Here is a 20,689-nt window from a genome sequence, read left to right as displayed (position 1 = left end):
ATCCTCACCAAAAATTAGCCCATTCCAAAACCTCTAACTCATGTTTTGAAAAATGTTTTGCCAAAAAGTTTGCCAAAAAATTGGCCATTGAACGCCCCTATATATATATATATATATATATATATATATATATATATATAGGGAAATGTTCAGCAACAAACATTTTGACAAACATTTTGGCAAAACATTTTTCAAAATATGGGTTAGAGGTTTTGGAATGGACTGATTTTTGGTGAGGATGATCTCTACTATGAGGAGATCATCATCACCAAAAATCAGCCCATTCCAAAACTTCTAACCCATCAAAAATTGTTTACAAAAAATGGACGGTCCACGATTTTTCAACTTGTAAACGTGGGGCTAGAAGTTTTGGAATGGGCTGATTTTTGATGAGGATGATCTCCTCACCGTAGAGATCATCCTCACTAAAAATCAGCCCATTCCAAAACCTCTAACCCATGTTTTGAAAAATGTTTGTCAAAATGTTTGTTGCTGAAAGGGACCCATATATATATATATATATATATATATATATATATATATATATATATATATATATATATATATATATATATAGTAGCGTTCAATGGCCAACAGTTTGGCAAACATTTTGGCAAACACATTTTTCAAAACATGGGTTAGAGGTCTTGGAATGGGCTGATTTTTGGTGAGGATTATCTCTATGGTGAGGAGATCATCATCACCAAAAATCAGCCTATTCCAAAACTTCTAACCTCATCAAAAATGGTTTACAAAAAATGGACAGTTCACGATTTTTCAACTTGTAAAATGGGGCTAGAAGTTTTGGAATGAGCTGATTTTTGGTGAGGATGATCTCCTCACCGTAGAGATCATCCTCACCAAAAATCAGCCCATTCCAAGACCTCTAACCCATGTTTTGCCAAAATGTTTGCCAAACTGTTGGCCACGGATAGGGACCCATATATATATATATATATATATAGGGAAATGTTCAGCAACAAACATTTTGACAAACATTTTGGCAAAACATTTTTCAAAATATGGGTTGCAGGTTTTGGAATGGGCTGATTTTTGGTGAGGATGATCTCTACGGGGAGGAGATCATCATCACCAAAAATCAGCCCATTCCAAAACTTCTAACTCATAAAAAATGATATACAAAAAATGGACGGTCCACAATTTTTCAACTTGTAAACATGGGCTAGAAGTTTTGGAATGAGCTGATTTTTGATGAGGATGATCTCCTCACCGTAGAGATCATCCTCACCAAAAATCAGCCCATTCCAAAACCTATAACCCATGTTTTGAAAAATGTTTTGCCAAAATGTTTGTCAAAATGTTTGTTGCTGAAAGGGACCCATATATATATATATATATATATATATATGGGAAATGTTCAGCACCTTAAGTTTTACCACACACTTTAACAAACGTTTTTTGTCCTACATGGGTTAGAAGTTTTGGAATGAGCTGATTTTTGGTGAGGATGATCTCTATGATTAGAAGATCATCCTCCCCAAAAATCAGCCCATTCCGCAATGTTTAGCCCCATGTTTACACGTTGAAAAATCATGGACCGTCCATTTTTTGTAAATCAATTTTGATGGGGTTAGAAGTTTCGGAATGAGCTGATTTTTGATGAGGATGATCTCTATGGTGTAGAGATCATCCTCACCAAAAATCAGCTCATTCCGAAACTTCTAACCCATGTAAGACAAAACGCGTTTGTTAAAGTGTGTGGTAAAACTTAGGGTGCCGAACGGGACCCTATATATATATATATAGGGAAATGTTCAGCACCCTAAGTTTTACCACACACTTTAACAAACGTTTTTTGTCCTACATGGGTTAGAAGTTTTGGAATGAGCTGATTTTTGGTGAAGATGATCTCTATGATTAGAAGATCATCCTCCCCAAAAATCAGCCCATTCCGAAATGTTTAGCCCCATGTTTACACGTTGAAAAATCGTGGACCGTCCATTTTTTGTAAATCAATTTCGATGGGGTTAGAAGTTTTGGAATGAGCTGATTTTTGGTGAGGATGATCTCCTCACCATAGAGATCATCCTCACCAAAAATCAGCTCATTCCGAAACTTCTAACCCATGTAAGACAAAACGCGTTTGTTAAAGTGTGTGGTAAAACTTAGGGTGCCGAACGGGACCCATATATATATATATATATGAGGGCGGTTCAAGGGTCATATGAGAAAACATATGAAAAAGCTTTCGTTTTTCAAAATAAGAGTTAGAGGTTTTGGATTGAGTTGATTTTTTGCAAGGATGGTCACTATGATGAAAAGATCATCCTCACAAAAAATCAGCTCAATCAGAAACTTCTAAATCCGTCAAAAGTGATTTACAAATTAGTGATAAAAATTGGTAAAAAATCGACGGTCCACATTCTAAATCACTTTTAATGGGGTTAGAAGTTTCAGATTGGGCTGATTTTTTTTTTTTGATGATCTTCTCATCATAGAGATCATCCTCACAAAAAATCAGCTCAATCCAAAATTTCTAACCTATATTTTAAAATTTTTTTAAAAACGAAAGTTTTTACATATGTTTTCTCATATGGCCCTTGAACCTGACCCTCTATATATATATATATATATATATATATATATATATTAAGGGTCCCGTTCAATGGCTAGCTTTTTGGCAAAACATTTTTCAAATATATGAGTTAGAAGTTTTGGAATGGGTTAATTTTTTATGAGGATGATCTCTATGGTGAGGAGATCATCATCACCAAAAATCAGCCCATTCCAAAACTTCTAACCCCATCAAAAATAGTTTACAAGAAATGGACGGTCCACGATTTTTCAACTTGTAAACATGGGTTAGAAGTTTTGGAATGGGCTGACTTTTTGTGAGGATGATCTCCTTACCGTAGAGATCATCCTCACCAAAAATCAGCCCATTCCAAAACTTCTAACTCATGTTTTGACAAATGTTTTATCAAAAAATTTGCCAAAAAGTTAGCCTTTGATCGCTACCCATATATTAAAGAAGATGGATAGTGGATAGTGTAAATATTTTGAAAATGTATCACTTTTTATAATTTTGAACTACTAAAGTCTTTTTTCGTAATTCTACATTTTTTTTAATTCTTTAGAGATTATACCATATTTATAAGTAGAGGGTTTTGAAAAGTAATTTTCTCCTTAAAAAAAAATAAAGAGATTGTATTATAAATATTTAAACCAATTATAAAAATCAAAATAATAAGAATTATTGAAGATGAGTTTTAATAACATGTACAATGTATTAAAAATTGAAGAGAATTGGATTGAATAATAATATACTAAGTAAAAGAAACCAAGGGCAGGTTAAAGGCACATGTTACGCGAGGACTGTCAGCGAAAGATAAATGAGGTAGTTGGACATTAACAATATGATTTATGATAATCTGACTATTACACGTGGCATATTCAATTGATTATCTGACGTGGAAAGTTTGAAAACTGTAGATCTGCACTTATGATTTTTTTTTATGGGAAGGTGCAGTCGTGTATCTCGTGCAGCGCAGATCTACAGGTCCATCAAGGTACACTTTTTTTTTTTTTCCACACCAACTTTGGTGATTTATGTAGGAATTGGTGTGGCATTAAATAAAGTTGATGGAAGCAATAGTATCTCTCTTAATTATGAGAGTTGTAATCGCCGTATTAATTTTTAGTAACGCCACACCAACTGTATGCATTTCTTTGGTAATTTATATAAGAATTGGTGTGGCGTTAGTAGATTTCTAATTTATTGGGATAGGACCACAAAGAAGTGGCGACAAAAGAACAATGGGACCATTCGTACTCAAAGAAAGAATCTGACACATGGAATCATTGATCACAAGTTTTAACTTTAACATTTAATTACTTTAATAATAATTACATTAACAGTGTTGCATGGATCAGGGATCGGATCGGATCGGATCGTGATCAATCTGGAATCAGTCCGACAAAGATTGAATAGGATCAAGAACTAATCCCATAAGAAACAAATCCAATCCATTCACATCGGGATAGGATCCAACCTAGTTAATTTAAATAATATAAGTAAAAACATCACATCTAATATAATTTAAATAATTTATGGTCAGATCAGATCCTTAGTAGGTCATGATATAGTTGATCTAGAATCGTTCGAATAGGTAATCAAATCAAATCTTTATTGGATCTCAAATCCTCAATCTAGGTCCAAAGTTATTACATTGAAATTAATAATAAATTTGGCCTAATAGGTCTCCCACAAAAATAAAATTCGATATGTTCAATTGAATATCATGCAACTCAATGGTAAAACTCATGTTGAATATTTGGACGTGCGTTTCACGTTTCAATAAATATTATTGTACCCCAATATTTTAAAATTGTGATATACCCTTTAATCTTTGTCTTTACCTATAGAATAATTAAAAACGATTGCCATCCAAGAGGATTGAATATGGAGGGCTTTAGGAAGAAAAATCACGTGTCTTTTGATAATTTTTCATTAATTTATTAGAGAAGATTAAGACCAAGGGGCATGTCATCTGTTTTAAAACACATGTGGGTATATCAAATATTTACCAAAATATGTGAGGGACTACTTGTTATGTAAATAATATAATTTTCTCAAAATTTTAAAGAAATATTTTAAGTACTTAATGAAATAATGTTTCAAATTTTTTTTAAGATAATATTTTAAAAATAGACTTTAAGTGATTCATTTTTATTTTTTGAGATAAAAAAGCCTTTAATTCAATATTTTTAAGAAAAATATGACATTTGATGCCAATTTATTAACAAAAAAAACACAACGCAACAAATTTTATTCGACTTGCTAGTGTATATGTCAATGAATGAGGTCTTAGTTATTTAGTCTATTTGATAAAGAAATTATAAGTTACATATCTCTTTAACCTTGATCGTGACCTTGTTATTTCGAAATGAGTTTCAAACATATAATATGTTCGAAACGAAGATCCTTATGGTTACTTTTTAAAATATTTACATGTTTTAATAATCTTTTCTCAGTATTATATTGACATATGAGTCTACTTGACTTGACTCACCTAAATTTGATGACATTCAAGTAAAGTTTAACAATTTTTAAATTACTACTTTGATCCATCTTTTGCTAGAACTATATTTCTGGTACTAATTTGATGGAAGATTTTAATGTTTTTCGCCAAATGACTCAGACTAGTGTCATAGAATCGATATGTTACTTAATATTAGATGCCCAATCACATTTTGGTCAATATTAGAGACATCCCTCCATGAAACTATCCTTACGTTTGATTTCCAATAGATGGAGAACTAGGTTTGGGCTCACATTGAGTTACTTCTCCATCTATGTAGTAGGGCAATTCCATTAAAGGAGAATAGAGAAAACCAGTCTTGATGATTGACTTGAAGAAAATAAAAAAGAAAGTATGTTTGATTGTATGGAAAGTGACTTTCCATGGAATTTAAAATCCATGAAAAAATAGTTGTGGAAAATAGGTAGGGTTGAAAAATCAAATTTTATTGTTTGATTATACTTGGATAAAATCATGAAAAAATTATATGGAAAGAAGAAGAAGAAGGAGAGGAGGAGGAGGAGAAAAAAGATGAGAGGAGGGGAAGAAGAAGAGGAATAGGAAGAAGAAGATGAGGAGGAAGAGGGAGGGGGGAGGATGTTGTGGTGGCGATGAAGACGATGGCAGCGGAGGTAAATGAGGAAGATGAGGGGAGAGCGTGGTGGTGGTGGCGGTGGAAGAGATGAGAGATGGAAAAGAAGAGAGAGAGAGAGAGAAGAGAAAAGTGGTTGGAGATGGTGATGACGATGACGACAACGACGATGGTGACAGTGACGAAGATGGTGACGACGACAAGTTATTGTGAAGGTGGTGGTGGTGATAGGGAAGAAGAAGATATGAGTGTGGAAGAATTGGGGATGAAAATTTGGGTGGATTTCACTTTCCCACCCATATGGGTGGGAAAGTGTGGGAAAGTGAAATCCATATTTTAGTAGCCTTTTTGGTTGAGGTGGAAAATGAATTTCTATTTTCTTATGCAATCAAACACTTGAAAATGTCATTTTCTATGGAAATTGATTTTCGACTCTATTTTCCATGTGCAATCAAACATACCCTTAATGAAGTTAATTGGGTCATATACTTTAGAGAAATTTACCGTGCAGACCTATCTGTTTTCAATTTTATTAATAAAAATTCCCTTACTTTACCAAGTTTGTTACCCACACAAACCTTACTTTATGAATCACGTTACCATGATCAATTTAGTAATGTTTCAAGTCTTACTAAGGGTCATTGGGCCCACATTAACAGTCTAATTAGCACTCCTAACAACAAAACCTTCTATATTGCATGGAAAAACTCAATTTCGATAGAAAATTTTAATTTTAAATTTTTTTTTTTTTTTTTTTGAACTTGATAGTAGATATTGAAAATGGATGGATATCAAACTCCCAAATTTAAAAATAAAATTCAACGGTGAAAATTAAATAATATTTTTTTTAAATTCATTTTTAAAGTTCTTAGAATTTTGTCCATTATAATCTTGTACGCAGATCATGTTTTTTGACCCCACAAATTGATGTGGTTAGAATCCACTCCAAGGTATGTTAAGTTATAAATTAACCTAAAAAAATTAAAAATTTATGACTTGGATGTTATTCCAGGGTTTGCTCAATAACGAACTTAATAAAATAAGGTTTGGTGGTTAACGAACTTCATAAAGCAAGGATTTTTAGGAGTTGTTAGAACTCCAAAGGAAGTTTTTTTTTTTTTTTTTATAATAAAAATGCAATAATTAGATATGTCGGGAAAATCTCTCTCTATGTAATATGATTATGAAGTGTTGATTTTGATTAAATTTGAAAATTAATCATCTTTTCAAAATGAGAACCACAACTTTATTAAATTTATTCAAACACGCATTCGCAGCCCATCGCGTAGAACATGGACCATATATAACGCTTAGATGTAAATCAAATCTAGGTGGGTCCCATTGAATTCTCAGCTTTTCTAGAGAGAAAAGATTCCAATTCCACTTATTCATTTATGTCACCTAGATCTAGTTGTGTCATTTGTGTATCAATGATTGTTGTCCTTATTATCGTGGTGGACCAGGTTCAATGTACCACGATTCATGTTAGGATGTGATGGGCTTTTAAAAATAAAAAAATAAAAAAAATACAGAACAAAACAAATTTTGTATTTGATTTAAAAATCATGAGAATTTGAGTTAAAATTCACTTTTATGTGAATCAATCGGGATGGAAAAAAAAAGGTAAATTATAATTTGACTTTAAGGTTCAGTATAATTTTATGTTGATCCCTTAAGATTTTAATAATTGCACTTACATCCCCTTTCACATGTAATGTTAAAGTTCAATGTTATTTTACTATTTTACCTTTTTATTTTATTATTTTATTTTATTTTAAATAAAATAAGTAATAAAATATATTTTTTAATATTGCACATCAAAGCATTCACTATTAAATATGAACCCAATACTTTTATATGAATATTTTTGTTTATAAAAAATAATAGAATCGTGATGGAGTGAACTGAAGATTGTATTTCATATCGCACATTTTGACGTGAAAGTGAAAGTGGATATGAATCATAAATTCTTTTTTCACTCGTATCTCAAGAAAAGCATCTATGATTTTCATACTTTTTTCACATCAGAGTGTGCGATGTGAGGTATAATCTTGAGGTCATCATAGCATTATTCTAAAAAATAACATATTAAAATTTAAAAGTAATAAAATAGTTTATAGAAAAAGTGAAAAAAAAAAAAAAAAATTAATTGTTTGAGCAAGTAGACAGAAAGGTGGAATAGATAACCCATTAGATAAGCTGAAGGAAAGGTAAGTGCAATTATCAAAATGCCAAGGCGTGGATATTGAATTATGTCGAACCACAGGGGGTGAAAGCATAATTTACCCAAAATAAAATTCAATGGTTCCCACAAAATTAATCCTTAGGAAATCTCAATTGATTTGTAAGAAAATTAGGATTTTCATTTCATATTTACCATGCGGTTGCGGCTAGAAGATTCCTTATGATCATAATTGGATTGGATGAGATGCAATCATGATAGGGAGAACAAGGTATTAAAAAAATACAAATCAATCTTTATTAAGGGCCAAATAATTTTTGTTAAAGAAGCTCGATCTTTACTTTCTTCTCTCGGAGGCACACCATTTCCATCAAGCCAAGTCAAATGTTGGGCGGAAAGAACAAAATTTCTCGGTCAATTAACTAAAATCGTAATGAAAAGAATTATCTATAATAAATCAAGGTTTTTCGTAGTTTTCCAACATGTGATTCACATCTTCAGTTGTTCACTCATGTGTGGCTCACATAAATTTCTTTAGTGATCATTAACTCAAAAACAAAAAAGTAGGCGGACGAAGACAATTGTTTCCACCTATAATTTAATTCTTGAAAAGCCAGTTTGTCAACCCCATAGGAAATTCGTCGAAATCAAAGATTAATATGACGTAGAGGAATCAAATAATTGAGCATGAGAAGTGGATGGAATGATGATTTTTCCCGAAAATTCGTGATTTCACATTTTACTTGGATTTCAAATTTTAGTCAAATAAAAAAAACTACTATAAGGGTTTCTGGTCTCTCAATGCCATTCTCATAAATGAATCTCACATCTTTTTCTTGTGTATTCCGATGAAAAAAATCTATGATTTTGTACCCTTGCCATATCAGCAACGTACCAAAATCACGTGCATTCATCACGATTCTATTTTTTTTTAAAATAAGTTCATGATTTGACATTTTCATGAAAATCTATTTTTCACCAAAAAACGATTTTTCACTTTGGGCGTATTTGACCTCATAATCACTCCTCCCCTAGGAATTAAAATCCAACTCTCTCTCTACAATTTCCGAGGTCCAATCAAATGGTAGAATAATGGATTTTTTCATAACTGTTCTTTTTCTAGAAATTCATTTTAACTTAGAGAGTAATACTACCCTGACTCAGGAAAGAAAAAGACTAAAATACACAAACTGACATGGCAGTATCCCTTGAAACATTGATTTTTTCCTTGAGTATCTCGAGGAAGCGTTGATTTGATTGTCTCTCTTTTAAGTGCTTTTGACACGGCTCTTTGTTAAAAGAAGTGGACTGACTTGAGAAGGGGTACGTGTCAGTTTATGTCAAAATTGTATTTCCCAACTTCACTGTGGTTCTCGTGGAAACACAATGAATCTTTCGTACTTAGAACAACTTTTTGAGAGATTTACCCGCAGACCTAGCTTTTGCACTTTTATTACGAAAAACCCCTTTGGTGATCTGATAACTCAAATTAACCACATTTTATGATGTTTGGAAGCTTCCATAAGGATGTGACATAACATTGACTATAGTCGTGTTTTAAAACAAAGAAAATGACTTAACACCCAAACCTTCGACTTAACAACTGTCCTTGATTTTGTTTTTTTTTTTAAATAATGCTAAAGTGACCTCAGGAACGGACCTAACATTGCACCCCCTGACATGACAGTATATGGTAATCATAGATATTTTTTTTTTTGTTGAAGATTAATGGGAGGAATTATAGATGTTTTTCCTCGAAGAAAAAGTACTTATGATTCTTATCCAATTTCATGTCAAGACGCACAATATGAGGTCCAATCTTTTTATATTTTTTCTCGAAGAAAAAGTATTTATGATTCTTATCCAATTTTACGTCAAGACATACAATATGAGGTCCAATCTTGAGATCACTTCAACAAGATTTTTTTATATTTTTCTTCGAAGAAAAAGTATTTATGATTCTTATCCAATTTTACATCAAGACGCACAATATGAGGTCCAATCTTGAGATCACTTCAACAAGACTTTTTTTTTTTTTTTCACCACTCAAAATTCATTGTCTTCATCCTTTAAGAGAAATTTAATTTTTAACACTTGAAACTCTTGAAAACCCATTGAATGTTAAGAGTAATCATCTTGAATGTTACTAAAACCCTATCTCGTTCATGAGATTTGATGGTTGAAGGAAATAAGATTAATATTTTATCGTTGAGGCTAAAGACAATGGGTTTTAGAGAAAAAAATCAAGGACTATTGGCAAAAGTTGAAGATGAAAACATTTCATGTTAAGTCCAACATGAAAGATCGAAGTCAAAGGATATGTCATCATTTTGAAAATAAGGGTATCTCAAAGGTGAGTTGAGACTCTCCATCAAGATGACTGTTAGGATTTGAGAAAAAAAATCAATTTCTCATAAATTAATTTTAATTTTTTAGAAATTAATAAATAAATTTTCAAGGATGCAAATTTCTTTAAAATCTCTAACATTCCAACCATCATAGTCACAAAATTCGCCCAATTTTTGTTATATTCGATAAAATACAGAGATTTAAAGGTTGAGTGGCTTTATCAGAGATAAATCGAGCAAATCATTAAATTACCAACTAAATAAGTGATTAGGGTTAATCCAATAACGAGACCACCTTAATAAATAAATAAAAATTTAATAACCCTTGTAACGTCAGTTTTGATATGATGTATTGACAACTTTAAAAAATATCTTCTTTAAAGTAGTATCACCCCATAAATTGATTATTTCTTAATACCCCTCACATGTACTGGTCATTTTTTAATACCCCTAACCTTTACCTTTCTTTCTTAATACCCGTCATTTCTTTCTTAATGTTCTCATACCCACAAAAAAATTTCTATCTTAATGCCCCCTCACCTTTTTTACATAATTCCTCCCACCCTAAAAAAAAAGGTAGAAACTCAAATCATGGACTATTCAAATGACTGAGAAGAACCATTCAAAAGGTCATATTTAAAATTTTAACTCTTATGATCAATACCTTGTGTTAATTAATAAAAAGAAATTATTATTATAAAATATTCTTAAATTTAGATTTAATTTGAAGTGTATATTAAAAATGCACATACTTTGAATACATTGCACAACATCATGTTGAAAAAAAAAAATCTGCAATTTTTTTATCCAGATTTTTGTGATCAAGTAGGGATATTTGAGCTACGATTCAAGTGGGTCTCATTAGTTTTTTGAAGATGGACCATTTGGAAACTTATTCTTCTCATTGAAGAGAATAATTTCATGTTTTAAGTTGTCAAAAATCCATTATGAGTGAATGACAAATCAGCTCCAAAGAACCCCTATTAGCCATAGTTTGTTGTATGTGGTTTATAAGATTATTGAGTTTATAAGAGGAACTCTTTAGTCCCACATCGGATAGGAATAAGAAAATTGTCTAGTTCTTATATAGAACTTCTTATATCAGTTAAGTGTATATGAGAGAGAGACTTGGATAAGCTCACGCACGCGCACAAGGGGCCCATGGGCTCAAGAAGGATTTGATCCATTGGTCCAAAATATCCTTAATGCGTATGCGGGCACACGATACGCGAGCAGGGGGGGTGAAAATTTCGTTAATTTGGCTTGGGCTGAGCTTAAAATCCATTTTCTTATGAAGGGGCACACACCCCTCACCGTCCATTTAATTTTAAGGGGCACACCCCTGAACACCATGGGTGCCTGTTCGGCCAGTAAGGACACCTCCCTTGATTTTTTGGGTGTCTCTTAAGAGACACACATGCACCTGTTCTTTTCTAAGAGACACTTGCACATTCCTTTTCCTAAGAGACACCTTGTCTCTTAAATTTCTATAAATAGGTCATCTCGACCTCAGTTTTATTCACTCAAAAATTTTCTCTTCTTCTTCTTTGCTGTTTAAACGTGCAAGCATTCTGTTTTCCTTTTGCATTCTTTGAAAGTATAAACAGTAGCGTTCGGTTCGCTAGACGTGTAGATTGTAGTGCTGCCTCTACACGTGTGATCGTTGTATCCTGGGAGACAATTGTTCATTGATCCGTGTGCACCAAGTTGCGGGAATAAAATTGTCTTAAGGACATTGTGTTGAACACAAGCCTCGGTCAAACTTTTATTTTGTTCATTCTCGGGTATCTACCGCTTCAATAATTTCAACAATCTTAAGACAATTTTGTGTGTTGGATTTTTTTTTATTCTGTTCTTACAGATTAGGAAAAAAATGAATCACCAAGAGAAACCCGAGAAATTTAATGGCTCGGATTTTAAGCGTTGGCAACAGAAAATGTTGTTTTATTTAACAACATTAAACTTAGCAAAATTCCTTCAAGAAGATGCACCTGTTCTGAAGGAAAACGAATTAGATAACACAACGGTTGCTGCTATCGAAGCATGAAAACACTCTGATTTTCTATGCAGGAATTATATCCTCAATGGATTGGATAATACACTGTATAACGTATATAGTCCAATCGTCACTGCAAAAGAACTGTGGGAATCCTTAGACAAGAAATATGAAACAGAAGATGCCGGACAAAAGAAATTTGTAGTCGGCAGATTCTTGGATTATAAAATGGTGGATTCTAAAATAGTTATCAATCAAGTTCAAGAACTTCAAATTATCCTGCATGAAATTCATGCAGAAGGCATGTCAATTAGTGAATCATTTCAAGTGGCATCGGTAATTGAAAAATTACTGCCATCTTGGAGAGACTTCAAAAATTATTTGAAGCACAAACGTAAGGAGATGAAGATCGAGGACTTGATAGTGCGGTTAAGGATTGAGGAAGAAAATAGAATAAGTGAGAAAGGGATGAAGTATAACTACTACGAGTCCAAGGCCAATGTAATAGAAGTTAAACGGCCTAAGTCGATCTCTCACAACAAAAAGAGGAAAATCTCTACTCTGAGTCCTAAAGGTAAGGACTTTAAGAAATTCAAGGGAACCTGTTTTGTTTGCAACAAACCAGGACATCGAGCCAAGGACTGTCGCAAACGCAAGGACCAGGATTCATTGAAGAATAAATTGGTTCAAGCCCAGTTGTCCGAAGTAAAGAATCTTGTTGCTGTTGTTTCTGATATCAACCTCTCAGCAGTTGTCTCTAAAGTAAATTTAGTCGGAAATACTAAAGAATGGTGGGTAGACACAGGGGCTACTCGACACATATGTTCTGACAAAAATTTATTTTCAGAATATAGTAAAACAAGAAAGGATGAACAACTCTTTATGGGTAACTCTTCAACTTCAAGAATTGAAGGGCAAGGAAAAGTAGTGCTGAAATTTACTTCGGGAAAGAGTCTTACATTAAATGACGTGTTGCACGTACCAGACATCCAGAAAAATTTAGTATCTGGATCTTTACTAAGTAAGAAGGGTTTCAGATTAGTATTTGAATCTGATAAGTTTGTACTTACTAAAAATGGGATGTACGTGGGCAAGGGGTATTTGACCGATGGTCTGTTTAAATTAAATATAATGATAATTGTACCCAAAAATTCAATTATGAATAAAGAGAATTCTTCTGTTTATATGCTTGAGTCTTTCAATATGTGGCATGATAGATTAGGTCATGTGAATTTTCATACCTTGCGAAGGTTAATGAATTTAGATTTATTGCCTAAATTTCATATTGATCAAAATCATAAATGTGAAACATGTGTGGAGGCCAAATTAACCAAAACACTCTTTCATTCTGTGGAAAGGAATTCAAAACCTTTAGAATTAATTCATAGTGATATCTGTGATTTAAAATTTGTGCAAACAAGAGGTGGAAAAAAGTATTTCATTACTTTTATCGATGATTGCACAAGATATTGTTATGTTTATTTACTAAGGAGTAAAGACGAAGCCTTAGAAATATTTAAATATTACAAGGATGAAGTAGAAAATTAACTCAATCAAAAGATAAATGTAGTAAGAAGTGATAGAGGAGGTGAATATGAAGCACCCATCGGTGAGTTATGTTTAGAACATGGTATTATTCACCAAACTACCGCTCCTTATTCACCACAATCTAATGGTGTTGCTGAACGCAAAAATCGAACCTTAAAAGAAATGATGAATGCTATGTTAATAAGTTCTAGTTTACCCTAGAATTTGTGGGGGGAAGCAATACTTTCAGTAAATCATATTCTTAACAAAATACCTCACAAGAAATCAGACCAAACTCCATATGAGTTATGGAAAGGTCGAAAACCATCATATAAATATTTAAAAGTGTGGGGGTGTTTAGCTAAGGTAATGGTTCCTAGTCCGAAAAAAGTTAAAATAGGACAAAAAACCATTGATTGTATATTCATTGGTTATGCACATAATAGTAGTGCATATCGATTCCTTGTGCACAAATCTGACATTGTTGACGTTCATGAAAATATGATTATTGAGTCAAGGAATGCTTCATTTTTTGAGAATATTTTTCCTTGTAAAAATATACAAAGAATAAGTTCTCATAAAAGAACTTATGATACTGCGATTACTAGCTCACAAGGAAATATAGACCAAAAGTCTATAAAAAATAAGGATGAACCTAGACGCAGTAAGAGACGTAAAGTGACTAAGTCTTTTGGTCCTGATTTTCTAACTTTTTTGTTAGAAAATGAACCTCAAACCTTTAAGGAAGCTATGTCTACACCTGAAGCACCTTATTGGACAGAGGCTGTAAATAACGGAATTGATTCAATTATGCAGAATCATACTTGGGAATTGGTGGATCTTCCACCAGGCAGCAAACCTATAGGTTGTAAATGGATCTTCAAAAAGAAGATGAAACCCGATGGTTCCATAGACAAGTATAAGGCAAGACTTGTTGCCAAAGGGTTCAAACAAAAAGAAGGTTTGGATTATTTTGACACCTATTCACCAGTTACAAGAATAACTTCCATTCGCATGTTGATAGCTATTGCAGCATTGCATAAGCTAGAAATGCATCAAATGGATGTTAAAACAGCATTTTTAAATGGTGAATTAAATGAAGAAATTTATATGGAACAACCAGAAGGTTTTACTGTCAAAGGACAGGAAAGAAAAGTGTGCAGACTTGTTAAATCTCTTTATGGATTAAAACAAGCACCTAAACAATGACATGAAAAATTTGACAGTGTAATGATGTCAAATGGTTTCAAAATAAATGAATGTGACAAATGTGTATACGTTAAAAGCATTGAAGATGCTTATGTCATTGTTTGCTTATATGTTGATGATATGTTAATTTTAGGAACTAACAAAAATATCATCAAATCAACAAAGAAAATGTTGACTAATAAGTTTGAAATGAAAGACTTAGGTGTTGCTGATGTTATACTAGGGATACAAATTAGTAGAACATCAGAAGGACTTGTATTATCTCAATCACATTATATTGAGAAAATACTTAAGAAATTTAATCAATTTGATTGTAGTCCAGTTAAAACACCAATAGAAGTTAATTTTCATTTGAAGAAAAATACTGGTGAGAGTATCTCTCAATTAGAATATTCTCGTATAATTGGCAGTTTAATGTATCTCATGAACTGCACAAGGCCAGATATTGTTTACTCAGTTGGCAAACTGAGTAGATATACAAGTAATCCAGGATTAGATCACTGGAAGGCATTAGTCAGAGTTTTAAGATACTTAAAATATACTCTAGACTATGGGTTGCACTATACAAGATATCCGACGGTACTTGAAGGATATTGTGATGCGAATTGGATATCATATTCTGAAGAATTAAAATCCACAAGTGGATATATTTTTACACTTGGAAGTGCAGCCGTTTCTTGGAAATCTTCTAAGCAGACGTGTATAGCCCGATCTACCATGGAATAGGAATTTATAGCGTTAGATAAAGCAGGAGAAGAAGCTGAGTGGCTTCGACATTTTTTAGAAGATATTCCTTTATGGCCAAAACCCGTGCCCGCCATCTGTGTACATTGTGATAATCAAGCAGCGATAGCTAGGGCACAAAATAATATTTATAATGGTAAATCTCGACATATTCGTCGTAGACACAATACTGTTAAGAAGTTACTCTCAAATGGAGTTATTTCAATTGATTATATAAAATCTAAGGAAAATCTCGCGGATCCGCTTACCAAAGGTTTAACAAGAGAGCAAATATACTGCACATCGAGAGGAATGGGATTAAAGCCTACACAAAAGAATCATCACAATGGAAACCCAACCTAGTTGACTGGAGATCCCAAGATCTTGGTTCAATGGGACAACTAGTTGTGTGTGATTCGCCAGAAGCACTGAAGAGGAAAAACCTCTTATCCACTCCTATGATGTAACGGTGCTGCCTGTAACAGTTTTTTAGGGTAAGCTTTGCTTTTAATGATGCCTATAACTTGATTTTCAAGTGGGGTACAACAGGGTACTCTTAATAGGAATTACCTATGTGAGTGTAAAGTTGGGCCGCTTCCATGAGAATTTATAAAGGCTAAAATTCTCTATAGCACTCATGAATCCAAAATGTTCAAGGCCAAAATGAACACAACCGTAAGAACCGACTATGTCAGGAAAGGAACTATGTGAATTCTATTGTCTAGATTTACACTTAAGCTTGAACAGTTCAAAACATGGTGTTCACTGTTTAGCTAGTAAATCCTATAGTTTTTTACTAGGGAAGGTTCAAAGCCACAAGCCACCTACCCCGATGTAGTTTCTTTCCTATTTGTACTCTCTTTGTTTTATTTTATCGATTTTATTTGTCGCCATTTTTCATTCATGTGGGGGATTGTTGAAAAAAAAAAAATCTGCATTTTTTTTATCCAGATTTTTGTGATCAAGTAGGGATATTTGAGCAACGATTCAAGTGGGTCTCATTAGTTTTTTGAAGATGGACCACTTGGAAACTTATTCTTCTCATTGAAGAGAATAGTTTCATGTTTTAAGTTGTCAAAAATCCATTATGAGTGAATGACAAATCAGCTCCAAAGAACCCCTATTAGCCATGGTTTGTTGTATGTGGTTTATAAGATTATTGAGTTTATAAGAGAAACTCTTTAGTCCCACATCGGATAGGAATAAGAAAATTGTCTAGTTCTTATATAGAACTTCTTATATCATTTAAGTGTATATGAGAGAGAGACTTGGATAAGCCCACGCACGCGCACAAAGGGCCCTTGGGCTCAAGAAGGATTTGATCCATTGGTCCAAAATATCCTTAATGCGTATGCGGGCACACGATGCGCGCGCAGGGGGGGTGCAAATTTCGTTAATTTGGCTTCAAGTGGGTGCGCACGACGGGCCCTTTTGCTAATTTCATATTGGGCTTGGGCTGAGCTTAAAATCCATTTTCTTATGAAGGGGCACACACCCCTGAACACCATGGGTGCCTGTTCGGCCAGTAAGGACACCTCCCTTGATTTCTTTGGGTGTCTCTTAAGAGACACACATGCACCTGTCCTTTTCTAAGAGACACTTGCACATTCCTTTTCCTAAGAGACACCTTGTCTTTTAAATTTCTATAAATAGGTCATCTCGACCTCAGTTTTATTCACTCAAAAATTTTCTCTTCTTCTTTTTTGCTGTTTAAACGTGCAAGCATTCTGTTTTCCTTTTGCATTCTTTGAGAGTATAAACAGTAGCGTTCGGTTCGCTAGACGTGTAGATTGTAGTGCTGCCTCTACACGTGTGGTCGTTGTATCCTGGGAGACAATTGTTCATTGATCCGTGTGCACCAAGTTGCGGGAATAAAATTGTCTTAAGGACATTGTGTTGAACACAAGCCTCGGTCAAACTTTTATTTTGTTCATTCTCGGGTATTTACCGCTTCAATAATTTCAACACATCATTTATATAATCTTCTAAATTTTATCAATTTTTTTTTTTTTTTACGAAATATTTCTAAATTAATCGAACTAACCTGTTGAATAATAATCGAATCCAAATTTTGTTCTTTTGTTTGAGGGTGGGTAGCATTTTTGTCTTACCACCCGACTAGCAAAGCCATGAATTGTCAACATGAAGTTGATTGATTTGAACCTAAATAATGGGGATCGATCTTTTCAAATACTTCACACGACTTTACCAATAATAATTTATTTTTATAATAAGATGACTCTAGTCTTTATATTAAACTTTAGGGATACTCGTACTATATTAGTGGTGTAATGTCATGGCCCTTATTTTAATATGGAGCGAGATCACCTTGTTTTAAATATATTTTTCTACTTTTGTCGATACTTTAATTAGATTTTTTTATTATTATAAAAACCCATCACGTAGGATCATCTGATGGAAGCAGATCCTCTTCAGCACGTTCTTGTAGCAACCTTGTAGCACACTTTCAAAGGATGAGATAGAGGTATTTTAAACCTATCTAATACTAAATCACAATCGTAACAATTGGGTATGTCTCCTATTGATGAAATATGTCAAGATATGTTTGAGTAGGTAAGATAATCCTTCAACGTTATGGGTATGAAGAGGAGACAAGCTTTAACGTTTACATGACATGGGTACAATGATGATGAGGATGAGTTCAATTATGATTAAGGAGGTAACAAAGGAGCTCAGAGTGTTTGTCGTATCCAATCCCAAAATGCAATTTCCACAAATAGAAATGAAAAACAAAATCCAAGAAAACATTATGAAATCATATATCTTTCATGTCTCTAAGGTCATAGATTTCTTAAAGTTAGTGTATTATAATTAAAAAAAATTAGTGTAGTAATTAAAGTTCTTTTGTCAAAATGTTCCAACACAAAATATTGTTTATGTTGAGGTTTGGACCTCCCTATTGAGCTGATCCCTGCACTCATCCAAATCCAAACCTCAAAGAGGTTCGACCCAGTTATTGGAGTCTGCCACTATAACCTTTTGACCTCGATCTCTCAATCACAAGATGGTTGAGCCTCCTCAAGGAGCCCAGCCCATATAAATTTTTCATAAGTCAGTTCGATCTCTTCAAGGAGCAACCCCTTAACACAATACAAGGATCAATCCCTCAAGGAGAGTCAAGCTCTCAATCAAATACTATAACTTAGGATTACCTGAGTAGCATTAGAGGGATGAATGGAAATATTGGCAGAACAAACCTCAGGTGCATAACATGACTGAGAAATTGAATGGCCACTGAGTTAAATCGATTACAGAGTAAAAGGTACTTCTCATGTTAGTTACAAAAACCAAGAGAAATGAGCTTCAAGGCCATTATAAGTCTAGATAGTTGTGTTTTAAATCCTTATGAGATGAGAAAGTAGATTATTAAGTCCATAATGATATCATGAGTCATTAATGATAGACATCATGGGAAGATGTTACATTCTCTAAATAACTGAACTAATTCTATAAATAGGGAAACTTATCCCAAATCAAGGTAAGTTAGAATACACTACAGCTCATTCTATTTCTAAACTTCTTCTCATTGCTCTGCATTTTTCTCAAGTTCTAACTTGATCTTCAAAGGCCTTTTAACTGGTACCACACTGGTTTCTTTTCAAGCGAGATCAACGGAGGAGACAATTGAAAAACTAAAGTGCAAATGGAGAATACAACCGGAGACAAAAGAAATAAACACAGATATTGAGGATTAGAGCATCATCAACAGTACGAATTTCGAAGAGTGGGAGATCCGAAAAATCTCCTACATAAAGTATCCCTTAAATCACCTACTTTATCAAGTTTGTTTCTCAACAAACTTGGTCCCATTCGACAGCCTACGTTAAGGAGTCAACATGAAGCCAACGCCTTTCTCTTACATCTGTTAAATGGGTTGAATTTTTGTGAGTATGATCTCTATGATTTTTTGTGCTAATGATCTCTATGGGGTAAAGATCATCCTCACAAAAACTCATCACAATCTAAGACTTCAAAACTCATCAAAAGTGGTTTAGAATTTTAGATCGTCAATTTTTTATCTCTAATTTGTAAACCACTTTTGATGGAGTTATAAGTTTTAGATTGAGTTGTTTTTTGTGAGGATGATCGCTTCACCATAGATCTTTTCATTAAATGTGAGATCTTCGAGTGCTTATCAAAATGGGGGTGATTGAGTTAAGGCTTAAGAGTTTAGGCCGAATATGTGCCTACCCATATCCATATTTTTTTATTCAGGTCCAAATTCAGATCTGGATCCGACTCGGATCTTACTAGGTCAAACCATATCCAATTTTTTATATACTTTCATTAACCCAAATTCGGATCCAATCGACCAAATTAATTGATTCGAGTTAGTCGGATTGGATAATTTCAAATCATTTCAAAGTAATTTATTAAAAACTGTAGCTTAAATTTGATTTGAACTCAAGACTTCTCCCATTTTGAAAAGAAGTTTTGACCACTACACCTAATACTCATTTGTTTTTGTTGATGAATGACAGACTATAAAATATTAAAATATAACATACAATATACAAAATAATACATCATTCGGATATAAGGATGAATCTGTATCCAACCCGTATCTGTCTTAGGTCAAGGGACATCAACCCATATTTTAATTCAGATATATTTGAAATAACCAAATCCGCAGAAAATTGGATTTGGATCACTCAGATTGCAAATAAAATCCGACTCATTTTAAACCTTATGATTGAGACATTCTCAGCCTCATCTACTCCCAAATAGTGAAATTTCACCAATTCAACATTAATAAGGCCGAAACACTACTAATCAAACTCTATGAGAGCATTAATGAGGTATGAGCATAATCTCCCAAAAAGACTAGCAACCACTATCTAGTTATTATCTTAGATAGTGTTCGATCTGGATAAGTTGTGTAGTGACACTTGTCTTGAGTTTTTGGGTATAAAACATTTTCTCAAAGACTTAAAAGGGGTTTGAAAAAATATCTATTGAACTATAAAAGAAACAAAAAATCTTTTTGCAATACTACTATTCATTATCTTCTCCATTTTTCAATCTCAATTTTTTTTTTATTATTTCTTA

This window comes from Akebia trifoliata, chromosome 8 (assembly GCF_017979445.1).
Source record: "Akebia trifoliata isolate Shusen 1 chromosome 8, ASM1797944v1, whole genome shotgun sequence".
NCBI lineage: Eukaryota > Viridiplantae > Streptophyta > Magnoliopsida > Ranunculales > Lardizabalaceae > Akebia > Akebia trifoliata.
Note: the sequence above shows the minus strand (reverse complement) of the source record.